The sequence below is a fragment of the Monodelphis domestica genome, chromosome 6 (genome assembly GCF_027887165.1).
Source record: "Monodelphis domestica isolate mMonDom1 chromosome 6, mMonDom1.pri, whole genome shotgun sequence".
NCBI classification, from domain to species: domain Eukaryota; kingdom Metazoa; phylum Chordata; class Mammalia; order Didelphimorphia; family Didelphidae; genus Monodelphis; species Monodelphis domestica.
Window position 1 is genome coordinate 107906144 of NC_077232.1, and position 21042 is coordinate 107927185.

General features: G+C 34.1%; 1 protein-coding gene across 4 annotated transcripts in view; it reads right to left on the reverse strand.

The window, feature by feature from the left end:
• PPARGC1A (PPARG coactivator 1 alpha) overlaps positions 1-21042 on the reverse strand; it is an 800952-nt gene that overhangs the window by 461086 nt on the left and 318824 nt on the right. The window lies entirely within an intron of this gene.

The following is a 21042-nucleotide window of genomic DNA, read 5'->3' on the forward strand; positions in this document are numbered from 1 at the left end:
ATCTCAAGGTTTCTTTATATAGTATTTATAAATCTTTAAAAATATTTTGATAAATATAATTTAATGGAAATATTTTAATAAAGTATTTCAATGTACTTTATTTTATAAATTGAAAAGCCTTATTCTGAGGACTATGCATTTCATCAAAGAATAAAAAATTCCATGACACAAAACAGCTATAAGAAACTACCAGTCAGTCTATTACTGATTTTCAGCTATTTTTTTCATCAAAATGACTATAATTTCTTCCTTTCTTCCTTATTAGCTATTTCATAAAGTTATAGAAAAAAAAGAAAAGTGAAACTGCAAATCACTCTCACAATGGGAATTGTCTCTGGCATTATTATTATTGATATTAATATTTCCACTGGCAGCTAGGTGGTGTAGTAGATAGTGCTAGGTCTGTAGTCAGGAAGACTCAATCTTGCTGAGTTCAAACCAGCCTCAGATACTTCCTAGCTGTATGACACTGGGCAAGTCATTTGTTTACCTCATCATTTGCCTCAGTTTCTCAGCTAGAGAAGGAAATGGTAAAACATTCATGTGTCTTTGTCAAGAAAACTCCAAATGGAGTCATAGAGAGTTCAACCTGACAAAAACAATTGAACAAAATCATTATTTCCAAAGCCATCATCCTTTTTCAAGCCTTTATCACTTTTCATGTAAACTACCTTTAATAGTCTCCTAAATGTTCTACTTGTGCCTTCCCATCTTTAGTTCAATTTGAACACTTTTTAAATATGTTTTATTGATGAGTTTTATTAGATTTCAAATGTTTATAAATTATACCCTCTCCTGAGAGGCCACTTGTAAGGAACAAAACAATCAAACAAAACTAACAGTAACAGTGACCTGAGCTGAAAGGATAGTCAACATTCCACATCTATAGCATCTCCCAAACTTCCTATTAAAATTTTTTTAATAAACAGAGATGTATTTTCTCTGCCTTCCTTTCCCCTAACCACTGGAAAAAAATAGAAAAGGCAACTTCCTTTGAATAAATATGCATAATCAAGCAAAACAAATTTTCTAATTGATTATACATAATTTATATATGAAATGTAAGATGATATGTATGCTATGTATAATTTATATATATACATATATATCAAAATACCCTTTTCCATTAGAAACCCATTACCTCTATCAAAGATGGATAGTATTCACTGTGGTGCTGATCAATATCTAATAACCATCTTCAGAGGGGTGGGGAGAATATTATATATATTATATATACATACAATACATAGTTAAATTTCAACTGCATTATTATAAAATTTTTTCTTCATAACTTTCTTAAGTCTAGAAAATCAACAAAGCAATAAATCAAGTTCTAAATGTTTACTGATTTCTGAGAGGTAAATGCTAAAACTAAAAATTAACAATTAGCTCTTGAGAGCTAATTAAGTCTGGCTCTAGGTCATTTATGATATTATTATTTATTCTTGATTGTTTGGAATAATGTATGGTCATTATATTGATCAAAGTTCTTATTGCTTTCCAAGTTCTTTGATGTGACAGTGTTATTATTGTGTAAATTGTCCTAGTATTTTGGCACATTTCATTCTTATCATTTTTACAACAGGGATGGTCAAGTATAAATCATTCTCCTCATTCTCCTCACTGCTTTCTGCATTAGTTCATATAAATTTTCCTTGGAAGTTCACTTTCCTGAAAAACACATTCCTATTTCCTGAAAACATCTGTTACCCAAAACCCTCTAAGAGCTAAAGCTACTTTAGGACTGGATCCAAATCCCCCAAACATATTTTCAAATACCATCTATCCCATCTTCTTCCATAGACTTTTTAGACATGACACCACTTACATGATCTCCCCTCCATAACCAAATTTTGTTTTTTTAGTGTCCTCTCAGAATTAAATAAATTAAATACTTTGGCATGTTTACTTCTCCACTTTCAAAATAAATGTCAATCTCTTATCTACCCCATCTCAAGGGTTTGGGTTCAAATCCTAGGTCTGCTACTTGCTATCTTTATGCCCTTGACCAAGTTCCCTACATTTCTCTCAGATCCAGTATTCTCATTTCTGAATTCCCTTTCTTAAGTACTCAAACTAGCATTCAACATGACCCAGTAGACCAGAACCAGCTTTCAAAGAAGATATACATCATTGACACAATAATTGATGTGACCCCTGGACAAGTCACTAGACCCCATAAGTGCCCCAGGCAATTTTCTAAGGCTTAATGTTACAGAACAGTTACAGACTTGCATTGGTAGAGAAGTTTTCCGCTTGGGGATGGTTCCCTAGCCAAAAAATCATGCCTTGATTTAAGAACAAAAACTAAGCCCTCATTTCCTTTTTCAACAAAGTTGCTAGGCTGGTAAATCAAGATTATGCCATGAAGAGAGCATTAAAGAATTTCAACAGAACCTTTCACAAAGTCTCTCCCATTGCCCATATGGAAGAATGTGGTCTAAATGATAGTATTCTTGGGTGAACTAAAGAATTAATTAAATGGCTAGTTCTTAAGAGTAGCAATTAATGATCACACATCAACATAAAAAGGAAATAAGGGGATAAAATATTCAGTTCCATATTTATATCATTTATTTGAATGAAAGAAGAGATAAACGCTTATCAAATTTTATGAAAGCATGAAACTGGGAAGCATAAGTAAAACATTGGAAAACAAGGGAAAACTTTATCTCAACTCTAGCAACTTCTTTAAAATTGTTTTCTAAAAGCAAAATGGGCTACCCACTGAGGTAATTAGTTACCTGACATTCTGGGTATGAAACCGTAAGTTGGATGATTAGTTAATTCTATATTGTCTAGAAGAAATCATTATTTAGTTATGAGTTAGACAAATTTATTCATGTGAAACTCAAACAGAAGTTTTTCTTTTCAGTTATATTCAGTCATGTCTCAGTCTTTGTAACTTCATGTAAGGTTTTCTTGGGAAAGATATTAGAGTAATTTGTCATTTCCTTCTATACAGATCATTTTACTGATGAGAAACTGAATTAGAGTTAAAAGACTCGCCCAGGGTCACAAAGCCAGAAAGGGTCTGAGGTCAAATTTGAACTCAAGAAGAAGAGTCATCCTGACTCCAGAAATGGTGCTCTATCTACTGTATCACTTAGCTATCCAACAGAATTCATTACTCTACATCTGAGTATACATGTATACTACTTATGGATTTAGTTTCAAAATGTAAGATTATCTATAGTTTGGTGTATTTTTGCTTATTTTGTTACATATGAGGACTATGTGTTTCACATCATACTGGACTACCTCTGGTATCTTTCTTACTCAGTGATTTTATAACTTCAATAGCATCTAACATAGCATCTTGACTGTCACAGTGAGATAATAAATATAAGTTGAATGATTAGAAGAATCATGAGAAGAAACCTTAATTCTGTGCAAGAATGTCAGAAAAATGATTTCATTCTTTCAATTTAGAAATAAAAAAATTTCATGATAGGTCTTGGAATATATCTCCAATCAAGGATCCTACCATATTATACCATGACTTTAACTGAGGATTCTTCAGACAAAAGTTGAGCATTTTGTCATTTCATGATTTTTTAATATTTTTACTACTCATCACTGGTCAAATATTTGTTGACTACAGCAACAGAAAAGGATATTTGGGAAATTAATGAACTGAACTTCCTTTAAACATCTATTCCCTAAGGTCACTCTTTAAATGAGTTTTCTGCTTTCATTGTGGCTCATTAGAGAATAAACAAATGTTTAAATTTTACAAATCTTCAGAATCATAAGAAGGAATCAGGCTCAGCAATTTTTTTTCACATACAAACCTGAATAAAGTCTAAAAAAATCTAATGAAATAATTAGTCGGAAATAGGCATATAAACAAACACAATTCATGAATTTGATAAATGTTATTCCCTGCTGTGGACATTAGCAATTGTTAGCAAGAATAAAAACAATATTCTTTGTACCAGAGAGAGTGGAATAGGTACCTAAGACAAAACCAATAATGAAGAACAGTAAAAATCTCAGAAAGGTCATCAAAAGAAGAGGGAGACAGAACACTCACATATGTATATGTAATGTATATATTTTGTATTTGCTAATAAATATGGATATATAGATCTATACATCTCATTTATCAGCAAGGGAATACTTACAGAAATCATCAATTGTTCTGTATTTAAATGCATTAGATAATTTTGGGGATCCTAATGTTAGTAATTTCTCTAGTGTCAAACAGGCAATATGTATCAGAGACTGGAACCCAGGTTTTCCTATCTTTAAAGCCAAAACTCCACTGTGCCATGTTCCCTCTTATTGGTCTGGATTAAAAAAAAGTATAATATATGTTTAGACATTATCACTGGACTACTGCTAAGCCTCAAAGCAACACTTTCAAGGAATGTTTGAGTTTACTACAAACACTTGTGAGAGAATTCTTTTTTACTCATTTCACTTCCCAGCAAGCTTATACTTAAGATTCTGTAAGCCAGGATTCAGCAATATGTGAACTAAGAATTACCAGAAGAGCAGGCTGGTTTTCAAAGAGGCAGGGGAACTAGAGACCAAATTGCCAACATTTGCAGGATTATGGACAATGCAAAAAAAGTTCCAAAATAATCTACTTCTGTTTCATTGACTATACTAATTATTATAAGTCTAGGAAAGGATATTGACACGGTTATATATTATCACTTTATATATTTAATTTATATGCAGAGTACATCATATAAAATGTTAAGGCTAGATGAATAAAAAACTGGAATTAAGGTTTCTGGGGGAAATATCAATAATCTCAGATATACAAATGATACCACTGATGGTAGAAGGTAAAAAAGAATTAAGAAGCCTCTTGGTGAGAGTTAAAGAAGAGAGTAGAAAAGCTAGTTTGAAGCTTAACGTAAAAAAATAAAATTATGATCTTGGCATCTGGTCCCATCATTTCCTGTCAAATTGTGAAAGAAGAAATGGAAGCAGTGTCAGATTTCATATTCTTGGGCCCCAAAATCACTACAAATGATGACTATAGTCATGAAATTAAAAGTCCCTTGCTCCTTAGAAGGAAAGCTATGGCAAATCTGGACAGCATACTAAGAAGCAGAGATATCACCTTTCCAACAAGTTTGTATAGTAAAGCTATGTTGTTGTTTTTTTTTCCCATAGCAATGTAGGGCTGTGAGAGGAATGCTAAACAGAAACTTTTGAATTGTGGTGCTAGAGAAGACTTTTGGGAGTCCCTTAGACCATAAAGAGTTCAAATCAGTCAATACTTAAATTAATTATTCACTAGAAAGTCAAATACTGAAACTGAAGCTAAATATTTTGGCCACCTAATGAGGAGACATTGGGTAAAATCTAGATGTTGGGAAAGATTGAAGGCAAAAGGAAAAGAGGACAGCAAAGGGTGAGATGGATAGAAAGTGTCAAGGAAACAATGAACATGAACTTAAACTTCCAGAGAAAGTAGAGGAGAGGAGTCAGTCATGGCTGAATGACTAAACATAAATAACAGCACACTCAGTAGAACAGCAGTCAAATAACTTCACACAACTCGAAAAACGGTAGTGTTGGAAGGGAGTTAGACATCTTCCTAGGGCAACCCCCTTTATTTTGTAGATGATGCAACAGACCCAGAGAGGTTAAATAGCTAGCTCAAGATCCTACATATCTGATAGCAAAACTAAAATTAGATCCCTCCATTTAGAACCCTTGGAATCTCTAAAACCCAGATCTTCTGACTTCAGTTACAGAGCACCGTGCCTCTGAAAGAAGAAAAGACAGAAAAAAATGAGTACAGAAATATTAAATTTTATTCCTCCTCTCTTGTGGCAAGCAAGATAATTAGAACTAAATAAAAGTGAAAGTGGATAGTGTAGGTTGCTGCCTACACATTCACCCTGGATTTCTTAAATGAAGTATAAATAGTAATTATCAACAGGCAAGTGTATAATGGGCATGTGAGACATAAGCTAGTTGACAACAAGTTTCCAACGGGAAATGAAGATAACTAGGAAGCAAACCAAAATATTTTCCCATTGTTTATTAACATGTCAATCACTCCCTAGTCCATAAAGACAAAAATAACCTATGCTGTAAATTTTTCCTACACATACTTCATCTGCCATAAAATTTAATGACATTGTTGCTGGTGCCATTAAAATGGCTGCCATGTTCCACCCCGAAGGTGAATACTTCACTGGTGATTGAAGGGATGTAATATGAATTTTATTTTTATGTGTTTGACTGTAGGGTCTCCATCACCACAGACCTCGGAACAGTACCAAACCAAATCACAGCTGACACAGTTGGCCCACAGAGGAATAGCTAGTTTGCTAATAAGATTCTATGGGTGGAGTAAGGTAGGGGGAGACAGCTAATTATTCTGAATAGGAGAGACTTCCAGAAGCTTAACAAAGTAGGTATGAATACAGTAAAGTTTGTTCCTCACACAAGCACACATATACCTCTCACCCCAAAATCAACCTATCAATTGAAGTAAATGTAAATCACCAGTATTTATTGAATACTAGCCATACTGATATATCATATTTTGAATTGAGGGAAATATAATATAATAATTATACAATATATATTATATATAATTATATAATAATATATAATAAAATAAAATAATAATAAAAAATAAGACATAATTCCTTTCTTCAAGTTGAGAATCATATATGAAAATAAGACATAATATAAAATAAAAGAAGTAAAGAGCATTATGAAAAGTACTTAGCATAAAATTTCGAAGGAAGGGATCATTTCTGATGATGAGTTTTAGAGAAGTCTTTATAAACATAAGGAAATACCTCTGACACTTGCTACTTGAACAATGTGGAGCAAATCACTGTAATTTTCTGAACTTCAGTTTCATCATCTTCTACTATCTAGTTCACTGAGAGATGATATGGAGATTAAATATATACCTGCCAACCATGTCTTTTGAACTTTAAAGCATAATCTTGAATCATAAAATTGAATTGAAAAGTATTGATAATCATTACTATCACTATTATTAAAAACCTAGAGGAAGGCTTTCCTGATAATGAGTAGAAATGCCATATGCATAATTTACTAAAAATATAGATAATCACAAGACCAGAAGACAAAGATAAAATATGTTGTAAAGAATACCCAGTTTGGGGAAATCATAGTTGCACTGACATGTTAAAGAATCACTAGAATTATCATCATCAGTGTTTTTTCAAGGAAAAAATAAAAAATAGAGATAATTTTTACATTTTGAAATAATTTGCCTTAAGTTGCTTTCAGAATGGAAGAAAACAAGTAAAATAGCTTATTTTATTTATAACTCATGATGCCATAGAAAGTAAGCTTAGAAGAAAAAATAACTTTAAATGTATAATGCATCATCACATCAATGAAGTCAAACTGAAAAACTATTTATGAATGCTCAATGCTGAGAGAAATTGGTGGCAAGAGAGACAACGTGTAATGGGATAAAAGGATTGAGAATGTATGAATGAGCTTTATTTTAAAAATCTGTTGGAACCATACAGACGCTCACTGACTGAAAATAAAATAATTGATTTTTTTAGCTTGCCCTTGAAAATGAATATTATTTCCATAGGTAGAAAGAGAAAAGAGAAGACATTCTAGAAGTAAGAAATATAGACTAAACAAATACTAAAAGGGGCCAGGGGTAAGGTACGGGATTTCTTCAGGGAATAGTCTCTCTTAGCTTAAATTCCCTCAAATGGCATGGAATATGTAAGGTAAAATAGAAAAGCTAAAAAGAAAGAAGCAGAAAACTTAAAAAGAAACACTGGATTCAAGTTGAACAGGGAAAGGAATTTGTACATCATATGCTAAATGATGGTAAGATATTAAATATTTTTGAGCAGAGTCATGTATTAAGGAAATTACATTGATAATAGTTGTAGGAAACCTTGGAAAGGAAAAGAGATAACAAATTAGAAAACTATTCTAATAATGTAGGTCAGAGATTATTATGACTAAGGATCCCTTCCTTTATTGGTAAAACCGCAAAATAGATGAATTATAAAAATATTATGGAATCAGAAATGATAGAGTGATGTTAAGCCTTGGTGATTAGTACAATAGTGGTGCAAATTATTGGACAGAATAGGAAAATCAGGTAAAGGAAAATAATTTGTGGGGAGACTGAAATGGTTAGTTTTCAACATGTTGACACACAAAAAAAGAGTGATAGTAGCATATAAAAGTAAAAAAAACTCTAGTATTTAGTTGGAAACAAGCATTTGAAAGGCAAGATGACTAAAGATTCAAAAGAGTTTTGAAAACATTGTTACACTGCCCCCCCTTCCTTCTCAATCTCTGGGATACTAAATCCTTAACCTCTGCCAGTTTTCTAATCTCCATATATACGTTAAACCAATGTCTTACTCCAATTCATCCCATTCTTTCCATTGTGGCCTTTGTAATTATTATCTCTTAATTCAGAAACTTTCATTTTAGATCAGTTCCGCTTATATTCATTTTAGCTTCTGGATGACACGGTACCCCTGGACACTGGCTGCTCTTTGATCATACTTTCCTTACACGGTGGTATTAGAGAAGTAAAAATATCCTTTGCTACTCACTGCCATTTGCAAACTCTTCCTTTATCACTATCACGTAATAATAATAACTCCTTTGAGGTACAAAATACTCCAAATTATCACTCCATTCAGATCTTAGTGGAAGTTATCTATCAGCCCCTAAATCTAACTGCTTTTTCTCAATCCTCATCCTTCTCTAGCTCTACAGCATCGTAAACTATTCATTACGAACTCCTATTGGATACCCTGTTCTCTCTGGGTAGTCATGATAATGCTTTTCTCATTCTGAAGATGTATAACTGAACTTCACTGAGTGGTTAAACAACTTGTTTAAAGTCACATGGCATATCAGTAGGACATAAACTAATCCACTTTCTTTATTTCCTAGTCCAATGGGTATTATACAATATGTCACTCAGGCTGTAAGAAGTGTTTTAGTACTATTTAATCTTAACGGGGAATACTCTAATTAATAGATCCAACTAATATATATTTCCCATTATTTTTCTGGCTTAAATTTTCCCCATTTAGTAATGTAAAATGAAAGTGACAGGTTGTTTTCTTTTCATTGTGCTAGTTACTAGAGCTGGGAAGTAGTAGTGACTTCTTCAGGATTTGCCTTGAATCAACAGAAACTATAAATGCATTGCATTTTCTAACAGGCAGGAAGTGTTAAGAGGAGAAAATATCAATCATTTGCAAAAAAATGTTAGGTATAATATTATAGTATGCTAAGTTCAAATGCACAGAATACGCATTTTTGCATTTAGAATAAATGGCACAAGTCAGTTCCCTATAAATTCAAAATGTATATTAAAACATGAAATCATATTTTAAATGGATTTCATATACTACTTCTCTTCATCACTCTAAATGCCAAAGATTAGACTTGCCACTTTGCTTGTTCAGTCTTTTTTTTCCCTTTTTTTTGTCTAATAAAATATAAACAGTAGTGAGTAGCCTTTATTGCCCTCAGCTACCTGAAAGGAAAAAAAGGAAAGATAAACTCTGCCTGTCCTCTGAATTCCAAACAACATTTATTTTCATTATGATTGTCTCCAGACTCTTCAAAATGACACTACCACCCAAATAGTAGTGCTAATTTTTTAAAAAAAACTTTTCAAGTATTCCAAAGCCTCAATCACTTGACCTTTGGAAACCTATCACTCTTCTTCCTCCATTTAATTCAATCTCTCTGTTTAAGGGCAGGTTCCTCAGAAATTTTATTATATCATACCCAACTCCCTGCTCATATTCTCATGGTTTGACAATCCTCCTCATTTTTACCACCATTTAGCACAATGTTCTTTCAGTACCATCTTTATTCTACCCTATCCTGGACTGACTCTCTTACAAGGGTTTGCCAAGTTACAGTTCTTTCACTACATTTATCCAACACATAAGTTCTGTGGAAACCTTAATGTGCCTACATGCTAATACTGTATCAGTCAGGAGAAAGGAAGGCTAAAAGGTAATTTAACAACAGTTGATGAGAATATGAATAGTTGCTAACACAAGGACTTCTTCCATTTCACAATGGACTTTAGAAAAGAAATTGGCTAAAATTGTAGTAAGAGAGTTGGGCTCAACATAAGAAAAAACCTTTAGATTACAAATATCATGAAGAACTACAAAAGGGTGCCAATGAAAGCTACCTACTATTCATTCCAGGACGATCTTCAAAAATATGAATTCTTTACCTGTGTGTCCCTACCTGACTGCGGACAGGAGTTGGACCTTCTGACTGCAATGTGGCTTATTTAAGGACCAATTATGGTTCTATGACTAATGGAGAAACTAGTGTAAAGACAAGTCTCATGATCTAGTTTAAATTATATCTTTTCAAAACAATCTTAAAGGGATGAAAGGGAAAAATATTGATAAAGATTCTGTGGAAATAATAATAATTTTGCAGAAGGCTTATGGAAATGGGAAAAATATTTCAATAACTATCTTTACTTAGATATTAGGCATATTTCAGTTCCAAAAGCAATTTTAAAATGGCATATTTGTAATACGTATAGACAAGAGGAACTCTAGGGATCACCTAATCCAACTTGCTCTCATTTTACACATGAGGAATTATAGGTACAAAGAGATGAAACTTGCCCAGGTTCACACAGTTAGTAAGCGGTACTTGTGAGAATCCAATCCAATTCAATCTCTCTCTGTCTTTTCTACAATCAGTGCCATCAAACTCAAATAAAAATTAGGTGAACCATATATTAGGATCCCTGTTGGGTTCATGAAGAAGGATGGAGGTTGGGTAGACTGATACCTATTTACTATGCTGTGAATATGAAGCAAGTAAATCTGAACAAATAAGATATTCAGGACCTAATAAGCAGAATAGACATCAAGTTTACCCAAGTATTTTAAATAATAATAATATTGTAAAGAACACTTTACATTGTATAGCACTTTACAGTAAGCAAAATATTCTGAAGGAACCTTAAAATGAAATCAGAAATTTGTTGGCCAAAATATGTAATTAGTCATTATAGCAAATATGGGTCCATTGTGTAGCTCAAAAGAAGTACACTGGAGACAAATAAAAAGAGGAAAAGCTTCCTTTTAAATGAATTTTTTCTTTTTATTATTTTTCCCTTTTCTTAAACAGCAAAATAATTGACAAGTATATAAAGTATTGTAAAACTATAAAATATGTGTATCTGTGTTTAGCCCATTTAAAATCTTCTAGGCATGTAACACTTATCAGTTTCAGTGGATAGTCATAATAAAATTTGAAGAATAACTTGTGTATATCCACCTCCAGAGTAAGAATTGATAAACAGAAATAAGCAAGACAATTTTATTACATATATATATTTTTGTCAAATGATGTGTTTTCTAATGGGGGAACACCAGGGAGAGGAGTCACCTGGGTGTTTTAATGTAACAAATAAGCTAATTTCAACTAAAAAAAACAACCTAGTGAAGAATTGAAAGTGATTTTCAAACCAAAGGGAAAAAAGTAAATACATAACACTATTGGTATATTTTGAAATTAATTAACAATAAATAACAATAATGACATCACAATTATACAGTGACTTAAGGCAATTTGAAAGTACCTTCCTTAAAATAAATATCTAAAGTGAGGAACACAGGATAACAGGATTATAAATTAAAGCAGTAAGAGACCCTAGAGTACATCTAATCCAACAGCTTTCATTTTACAGATGAGTAAACTAAGGCCTTAAGGAAATAAGCCTTATTTACTATCACTATACCTAAATAGGGCACTTAACAAATAAAAATCAGAGTGGGGACTGCAGGCCAGGGCTTTTGGCACCAAGTACACAGCACCATATTGCCCATGAAAGTAATGTGTACTTATTCAGAATATTCATAACCAAATTAACATTACTGAGTCTTGTCATTACTCTTTTAGGATAATTGCAGGCATACTGAATTATTTTATAAAGAACATGATAAAATTATGAAATTAGTTAATTAAAAGATGCCTTACTTCAATGAATGTGTGATCCCATTAGTACAGGTGCTCCTTTAAACCACACAGAATGAAATGCAATGATGCCTGACCATACTATACAAGCCTTATGTAGGTCTTCCCCATAAATTTCCACCTAAGACATTGAGGCTTTTCATATCATTTTTCTAACATTCCAAGAGTATCACGAAAGCATACATATTTCATAGAGTATCATGATCTATTTTTTTCAGGTACTTATTGATTTTGCTTTTTTCTTCCTCCTTTAAAAAAGTCTTTATTTTAGAGGTCTTCTCTCTGAAATGATGGAAGGAGAAGAAAAGTGGGGTAGTTTTTTAATAGTAAATAAAAAGCTATTATTTAACATTTTAAAAATTCTGCCATTTTCCATAGATAAAAAAGAGGATCAATATGTTGACCAATTCAGGCTCCAGAACATTGTCTATTTATAACATTTCTCCAAGATAAATATCCTGAAAGAGAAATCATCCATTTGAATTTATCAACTGGATGGACAATTGTATGAGATATAAGAATGTACAAAGTTGTTCACACTCAATATATAAAGCTGATAAAATGAGGAGACATCATTTCAAATCCTGGCTGTGCCATTCACTACCTGTATGAACTAGAAATATTCATTTCACACATCTACACCTCAGTTTCTTCCTTTATAAAATTAGGATGGCGAGAGGACTTCCGGTTAAGATGGCGGCTTAGAGAAAGCTAAAGCTCAGATCTCCGGAAAACCCTTCCCGACCGATCTCAAACTATAAGCTCCTAAGGCGCCGAAATTCAAAACGATCAACAGCACAGACCCTGGGAACCCTCCTCCTGGACCTGGACCCGGTTCAAAAGGTACGGCTCCCCTCAAAAGCCAGAACCCGAGATCACTTGGACCTCAGGGGAAGGAGCGCAGAGTCCAAGGCTACCGGAAGCCGCAGCCCGGCCGGGCTCAGAGAGCAGAACCCTCAGGGCCTTCTACCGAGTCCCAGTGAAAGTTACTGCCTGGGGCTTCCGCTGCAGAGAGCTGGTCTAAACAACAGCAACCCTCAGGGCAGGCAAGACAGCCTCACGGGCTGGATCCTGCTATCCAAGTCTCAGTGAAAGTCCTTGCCCTAGAGCTTGGGAAAGCTGCAGCCCATCCCCCCTGAAGGCCGACGAAACAGCCTCGCGGCCAGCGATTCTGAAGGCAACTTCCGGAAAGCGAGCCAGGGGGAGAGTGTGGCCTCGTGGTCCGACCCTTCCATTCCAGTTCCAGTGAGGCACATTCAGTTTAACCCAGGGAAAGCTCATAGAACCATCTGCCCAGGACTAAAGCCTCTGATCACCAGACAGAGATAAGAAAAGCTAATCCTCCACATTCAGAGATGACAAACTCCACAGAAGCACAGAAGCCCCAAAATACCAAGAAAAATAAGAAGAAAGGGGCGACTTTGGACACATTCTATGGAGCCAAAATACAAAATACAGAGCAGATAGAAGAAGATATACAAGAAAATTCTCCAAAATCTTCCAAAGGAAATAGAAACTCTCCACAAACCCATGAAGAATTTGAATCAGAAATGACCAAAAAGATGGAAGCCCTCTGGGAGGAAAAGTGGGAAATAATGCAAAAGAAATTCATGCATCTACAAAACCAGTTTGACCAAACTGTAAAAGAAAACCAGGCTTTAAAGCAAGAACTAATAAAGCAAAGCCAAAACACCAAGAAATTAGAAGAGAACATAAAATATCTCACCGACAAGGTGATAGATCTGGAAAATAGAGGGAGAAGAGAAAATTTAAGAATAATTGGACTCCCAGAAAAGCCAGAAATAAACACCAAACTGGACATGGTGATACAAGATATAATCAAAGAAAATTGCCCAGAGATTCTAGAACAAGGGGGCAATACATCCACTGACAGAGCTCACAGAACACCTTCTACACTAAACCCCCAAAAGACAACTCCCAGGAATGTAATTGCCAAATTCCAAAGCTATCAAACAAAAGAAAAAATCCGACAGGAAGCCAGAAAAAGACAATTTAGATATAAAGGAATGCCAATCAGGGTCACACAAGACCTTGCAAGTTCTACTCTGAATGATCGTAAGGCATGGAACATGATCTTCAGAAAGGCAAGAGAGCTGGGTCTCCAACCAAGATTCAGCTACCCAGCAAAACTGACTATATACTTCCAAGGGAAAGTATGGGCATTCAACAAAATAGAAGACTTCCAACTTTTTGCAAAGAAAAGACCAGAGCTCTGTGGAAAGTTTGATACCGAAAATCAAAGAGCAAGGAATATCTGAAAAGGTAAATATTAAGGAAAGGGGAAAAATGTTATCTTCTTCTTTTACTCAAACTCTCTTCTATAAGGACTACATTTATATCAATCTATGTATACTAACATATGGGGAAAATGTAATGTATAAATAGGGGGTAAAGAAATACCAAATAGAATAATGGTTCTCACACAAAGATTCACATGGGAAGGGGAGGGGAAGAAAACTCCTATAAGAAGGAGAGGAAGAGAGGGGGGGGGGGTGTTTACGTAAACCTCAATCTCAGGGAAATCAACTCTGAGAGGGAAAAACATCCAGATCCATTGGGATCTTGAATTCTATCTTACCCAACAAGGGTAAGGAGAAGGGAAAACCAAGGGGGGGAGGGGGAGAGGGAGAACAAAAAGGGAGGGAAAGAGAGGGGGGAGGGGGAGGGAAGAAAAAGGGAGGGACTAAAAAGGGAAACATCAAGGGAGGGGACAAGGGGCACTGATTCAAAGTAAATCACTGGACTAAAAGGTAGAGCCGAAGAAGAAACGGTTAGAATTAGGGAAGGCAATCAAAATGCCAGGGAGTCCACAAATGACAATCATAACTTTGAACGTGAATGGGATGAACTCACCCATAAAACGTAGACGAATAGCAGAATGGATTAGAATCCAAAACCCTACCATATGTTGTCTTCAAGAAACACACATGAGGCGGGTTGACACCCACAAGGTCAGAATTAAAGGATGGAGTAAGACCTTCTGGGCCTCAACTGATAGAAAGAAGGCAGGAGTGGTAATCATGATATCTGATAAAGCCAATGCAAAAATAGACCTGATCAAAAGGGATAGGGAAGGTAATTATATTTTGTTAAAAGGGACTCTAGACAACGAGGAAATATCATTAATCAACATGTATGCACCAAATAATATAGCACCCAAATTTCTAATGGAGAAACTAGGCGAATTGAAGGAAGAAATAGACAATAAAACCATACTAGTGGGAGACTTAAACCAACCATTATCAAATTTAGATAAATCAAATCAAAAAATAAATAAGAAAGAGGTAAAAGAAGTGAATGAAATCTTAGAAAAATTAGAATTAATAGACATATGGAGAAAAATAAATAGGGATAAAAAGGAATACACCTTCTTCTCAGCACCACATGGCACATTCACAAAAATTGACCATACATTAGGTCACAGAAACATAGCACACAAATGCAAAAAAGCAGAAATAATGAATGCAGCCTTCTCAGATCACAAGGCAATAAAAATAATGATTAGTAATGGTACATGGAAAACCAAATCTAAAACCAATTGGAAATTAAACAATATGATACTCCAAAACCGTTTAGTTAAAGAAGAAATCATAGAAACAATTAATAATTTCATCAAGGAAAATGACAATGGCGAAACATCCTTTCAAACCTTTTGGGATGCAGCCAAAGCGGTAATCAGAGGCAAATTCATATCCCTGAAAGCTTATATTAACAAACAAGGGAGAGCAGAGATCAATCAATTGGAAATGCAATTGAAAAAACTCGAAAGCGATCAAATTAAAAACCCCCAGCAGAAAACCAAATTAGAAATCCTAAAAATTAAGGGAGAAATTAATAAAATCGAAAGTGATAGAACTATTGATTTAATAAATAAGACAAGAAGCTGGTACTTTGAAAAAACAAACAAAATAGACAAAGTACTAGTCAATCTAATTTAAAAAAGGAAGGAAGAAAAGCAAATTCACAGCATTAAAGATGAAAAGGGGGACAGCACCTCCAATGAGGAGGAAATTAAGGCAATCATTAGAAATTACTTTGCCCAATTATATGGCAACAAATACACCAATTTAGGAGAAATGGATGAATATATACAAAAATACAAACTGCCTAGACTAACAGAAGAGGAAATAGAATTCTTAAATAATCCCATATCAGAAATTGAAATCCATCAAGCCATCAAAGAACTTCCTAAGAAAAAATCCCCAGGGCCTGATGGATTCACCTGTGAATTCTATCAAACATTCAGAGAACAGTTAACCCCAATACTATACAAACTATTTGACATAATAAGCAAAGAGGGAGTTCTACCAAACTCCTTTTACGACACAAACATGGTACTGATTCCAAAACCAGGCAGGTCAAAAACAGAGAAAGAAAACTATAGGCCAATCTCCCTAATGAATATAGATGCAAAAATCTTAAATAGGATACTAGCAAAAAGACTCCAGCAAGTGATCAGAAGGATCATTCACCATGATCAAGTAGGATTCATACCAGGGATGCAGGGCTGGTTCAACATTAGGAAAACCATCCACATAATTGACCACATCAACAAGCAAACTAGCAAGAACCACATGATTATCTCAATAGATGCAGAAAAAGCCTTTGATAAAATACAACACCCATTCCTATTAAAAACACTAGAAAGCATAGGAATAGAAGGGTCATTCCTAAAAATAATAAACAGTACATATCTAAAACCAACAGCTAATATCATCTGCAATGGGGATAAACTAGATGCATTCCCAATAAGATCAGGAGTGAAACAAGGATGCCCATTATCACCCCTACTATTTGACATTGTACTAGAAACACTAGCAGTAGCAATTAGAGAAGATAAAGAAATTGAAGGCATCAAAATAGGCAAGGAGGAGACCAAGTTATCACTCTTTGCGGATGACACGATGGTCTACTTAAAGAATCCTAGAGATTCAACCAAAAAGCTAATTGAAATAATCAACAACTTTAGCAAAGTTGCAGGATACAAAATAAACCCACATAAGTCATCAGCATTTCTATATATCTCCAACACAGCGCAGCAGCAAGAACTAGAAAGAGAAATCCCATTCAAAATCACCTTAGACAAAATAAAATACCTAGGAATCTATCTCCCAAGACAAACACAGGAACTATATGAACACAACTACAAAACACTCGCCACACAACTAAAACTAGACCTGAACAAATGGAAAAACATTAACTGCTCATGGATAGGACGAGCCAATATAATAAAAATGACCATCCTACCCAAACTTATTTATCTATTTAGTGCCATACCCATTGAACTACCAAAATACTTCTTCACTGATTTAGAAAAAACCATAACAAAGTTCATTTGGAAGAACAAAAGATCAAGGATATCCAGGGAAATAATGAAAAAAAACACATACGATGGGGGCCTTGCAGTCCCTGACCTAAAACTATATTACAAAGCAGCAGTCATCAAAACAATTTGGTACTGGCTAAGAAACAGAAAGGAAGATCAGTGGAATAGACTGGGGGAAAGAGACCTCAGCAAGACAGTATACGATAAACCCAAAGATCCCAGCTTTTGGGACAAAAATCCACTATTCGATAAAAACTGCTGGGAAAATTGGAAGACAGTGTGGGAAAGACTAGGAATAGATCAACACCTCACACCCTACACCAAGATAAATTCAAAATGGGTGAGTGACTTAAACATAAAGAAGGAAACCATAAGTAAATTGGGTAAACACAGAATAGTATACATGTCAGACCTTTGGGAGGGGAAAGGCTTTAAAACCAAGCAAGATATAGAAAGAATCACAAAATGTAAAATAAATAATTTTGACTACATCAAACTAAAAAGCTTTTGTACAAACAAAACCAATATAACTAAAATCAGAAGGGAAACAACAAATTGGGAAAAAATCTTCATAGAAACCTCTGACAAAGGTTTAATTACTCATATTTATAATGAGCTAAATCAATTGTACAAAAAATCAAGCCATTCTCCAATTGATAAATGGGCAAGGGACATGGATAGGCAGTTCTCAGATAAAGAAATCAAAACTATTAACAAGCACATGAAGAAGTGCTCTACATCTCTTATAATCAGAGAGATGCAAATCAAAACAACTCTGAGGTATCACCTCACACCTAGCAGATTGGCTAACATTACAGCAAAGGAAAGTAATGAATGCTGGAGGGGATGTGGCAAAGTAGGGACATTAATTCATTGCTGGTGGAGTTGTGAATTGATCCAACCATTCTGGAGGGCAATTTGGAACTATGCCCAAAGGGCGACAAAAGAATATCTACCCTTTGACCCAGCCATAGCACTGCTGGGTCTGTACCCCAAAGAGATAATGGACAAAAAGACTTGTACAAAAATATTCATAGCTGCGCTCTTTGTGGTGGCCCAAAACTGGAAAACGAGGGGATGCCCATCAATTGGGGAATGGCTGAACAAACTGTGGTATATGTTGGTGATGGAGTACTATTGTGCTAAAAGGAATAATAAAGTGGAGAAGTTCCATGGAGACTGGAACAACCTCCAGGAAGTGATGCAGAGCGAGAGGAGCAGAACCAGGAGAACATTGTACACAGAGACTAATACACTGTGGTATAATCGAACGTAATGGACTTCTCCATTAGTGGCGGTGTAATGTCCCTGAACAACTTGCAGGGATCCAGGAGAAAAAAACACCATTCATAAGCAAAGGATAAACTATGGGAGTGGAAACACCGAGGAAAAGCAACTGCCTGAATACAGAGGTTGAGGGGACATGACAGAGGACAGACTCTAAATGAACACTCTAGTGCAAATACTATCAACAAAGCAATGGGTTCAAATCAAGAAAACATCTAATGCCCAGTGGACTTACGCGTCGGCTATGGGGGGTGGGGGGGAGGAAAAGAAAATGATCTTTAAGAATAATGCTTGGAAATGATCAAATAAAATATATTTTAAAAAAAAAGAAAAATAAAAATAATAAAATAAAATTAGGATGGCATAGAAGATTTCTAAGATTTAAAGCTGGAAAAAACCAGGATTTCCAATACTTATTTTAACTTTGTTGTGGAAAATGGTGTAACATATTGGTAAATATCTAGGTTCTGCCATACTGTTTTCCAGCTTTCTCAAGAATGCATAAAAAATAGTGACTTTTATTTTAAAAAAACCTGAATCCTTACTTTTGTCAAACTCAAGGTTACTGTGATCTTTTTGCAATGTTTGCTGTGTGTCTGTTCTGTTCCACTAAACTCTTTTCTATTTCTTAGCCAATACCAGATATTGTTGATCATTACTGCTGCATAATATAGTTCAAAATTAGGTAGTTCTAACTATCTTCCTTTACCTTTTTTTACTAGACCTTTTGTTTTCCCAAACGAATTTGTTTCTAGCTCAATAAAAAAATTAATAACTTAATTGGGATGGCATTGAATAAGTAATTAGTTTAAATAGGACTGTCATTTTTATTACATTGGCTCTGCCCATCCATGAACAAATAATATTTCTAAATTTTTAAAATCTGATTTTATTTGTATAAAAAGTTTTATAAATTATATTCAAACTGTTTGCAGGTTTGTTTGGGCAGATATATTCCTAGGTATTTTATTTTTTTCCATGATTAATTTAGATGGGTTATCTCTTACTATTTGTTCTTGTAGGACAATGTTGGTGATATAAAGAAATGTTGATGATTTAAGTCAGTTTGTTTTATGTCCTGCTACTTTGCTAAAATTATTGATAGTTTCAACTAATTTTAGATGATTCTTTAGTATTATATATATATATGTGTGTGTGTGTGTGTGTGTGTTGTGTGTGTGTAACATTATATCATCTGTGAATAGAGTTTTATTACCTCTTTGCCCATTCTGATTCCTTCAGTTTTTTCCTTCTCTCACTGCTATTGCTACCTCTAATACAATATTAAATAATATTAGTGTTAACAGAGATCCTTGTTTCATCCCTGACCTTATAAGGAAGGTGTCTAACATATCCATTACAAATGTTTGCTGATGGTTTTGAGTATATGTTTATTATTCTAAGAAAATTCCATTTTTCCTATGCTTTCAAGTATTTTAATAAGAATGCTTGTTGAATTTTGTCAAAACATCTATTATCATATGACTTGTATTTCTTTTTGTTGATTTAATTAATTATGTTAATTCCTTATATTAAACTATCCTTGCATAGCTGGTATAAGTTTTATAGGGTTATAATATTCAGTCTTTGTGATATATCATTGTGGTCTCATGCATATTTTTGTCAAATCATTCCTTCTCTGATGAGGAAAGGGGAGGGAGGAAATTAACTGAATATTTTAATGTGAAAAATAAATATATAATTTTTAAAAATTGATATCTAGTATACAGATCTTCTTTGGTTATACATAATCATCTCTAATTGCTTTCCCCTTTTGTTTTTTTAGTGTCATTTTAATGGTCCAATTCAGTACTATGATGCTTAATCCAAGTGTCATGGCTCCACTCTACTTGATGATACAAAGCTTGTTATATAAGTCTTTATAGCTATTTTCCATTTTTCATCTGACTTTCTGGTTTCATTACTAAATGCCTTTAGATGAATTTGCTTTGTTGGATATCTTGCCAATCCCTCATTAAATTGTGTCTCCCTCCCATTCTCTTCCATAGACTACCAATTTGTTTTATGTGGTAAGAATCCTCTTTTTTATCATTCTCCATAATATTTACAAATAATTCTAAATAAGTAATGCTTTTGGATAACATATCATCATACTGTGTAATGAAAAAACCTTGCTGTTTGGGGAAGTTTCTAGAATCTTCTAATCTTCTCATTATTGAAAAATATTGGCATCAGTTGAATAACAACCTTTCCTCCATCTTTTGTCCTATTTTGTGCTATATATTACTTTTTGAAATATTCATATTGTGATTGTTTTAACTATAGACAATGATTTTTATCATTATTATATTTTTCTCCTAGTGTGAAATTAATTTCAATCACTGTTTTAACAAATCATTGGTCAAATTTTTGATCCAAGACCAACTTCCACATATTTAACAGGTTGTTTCTTGTTTAGAATA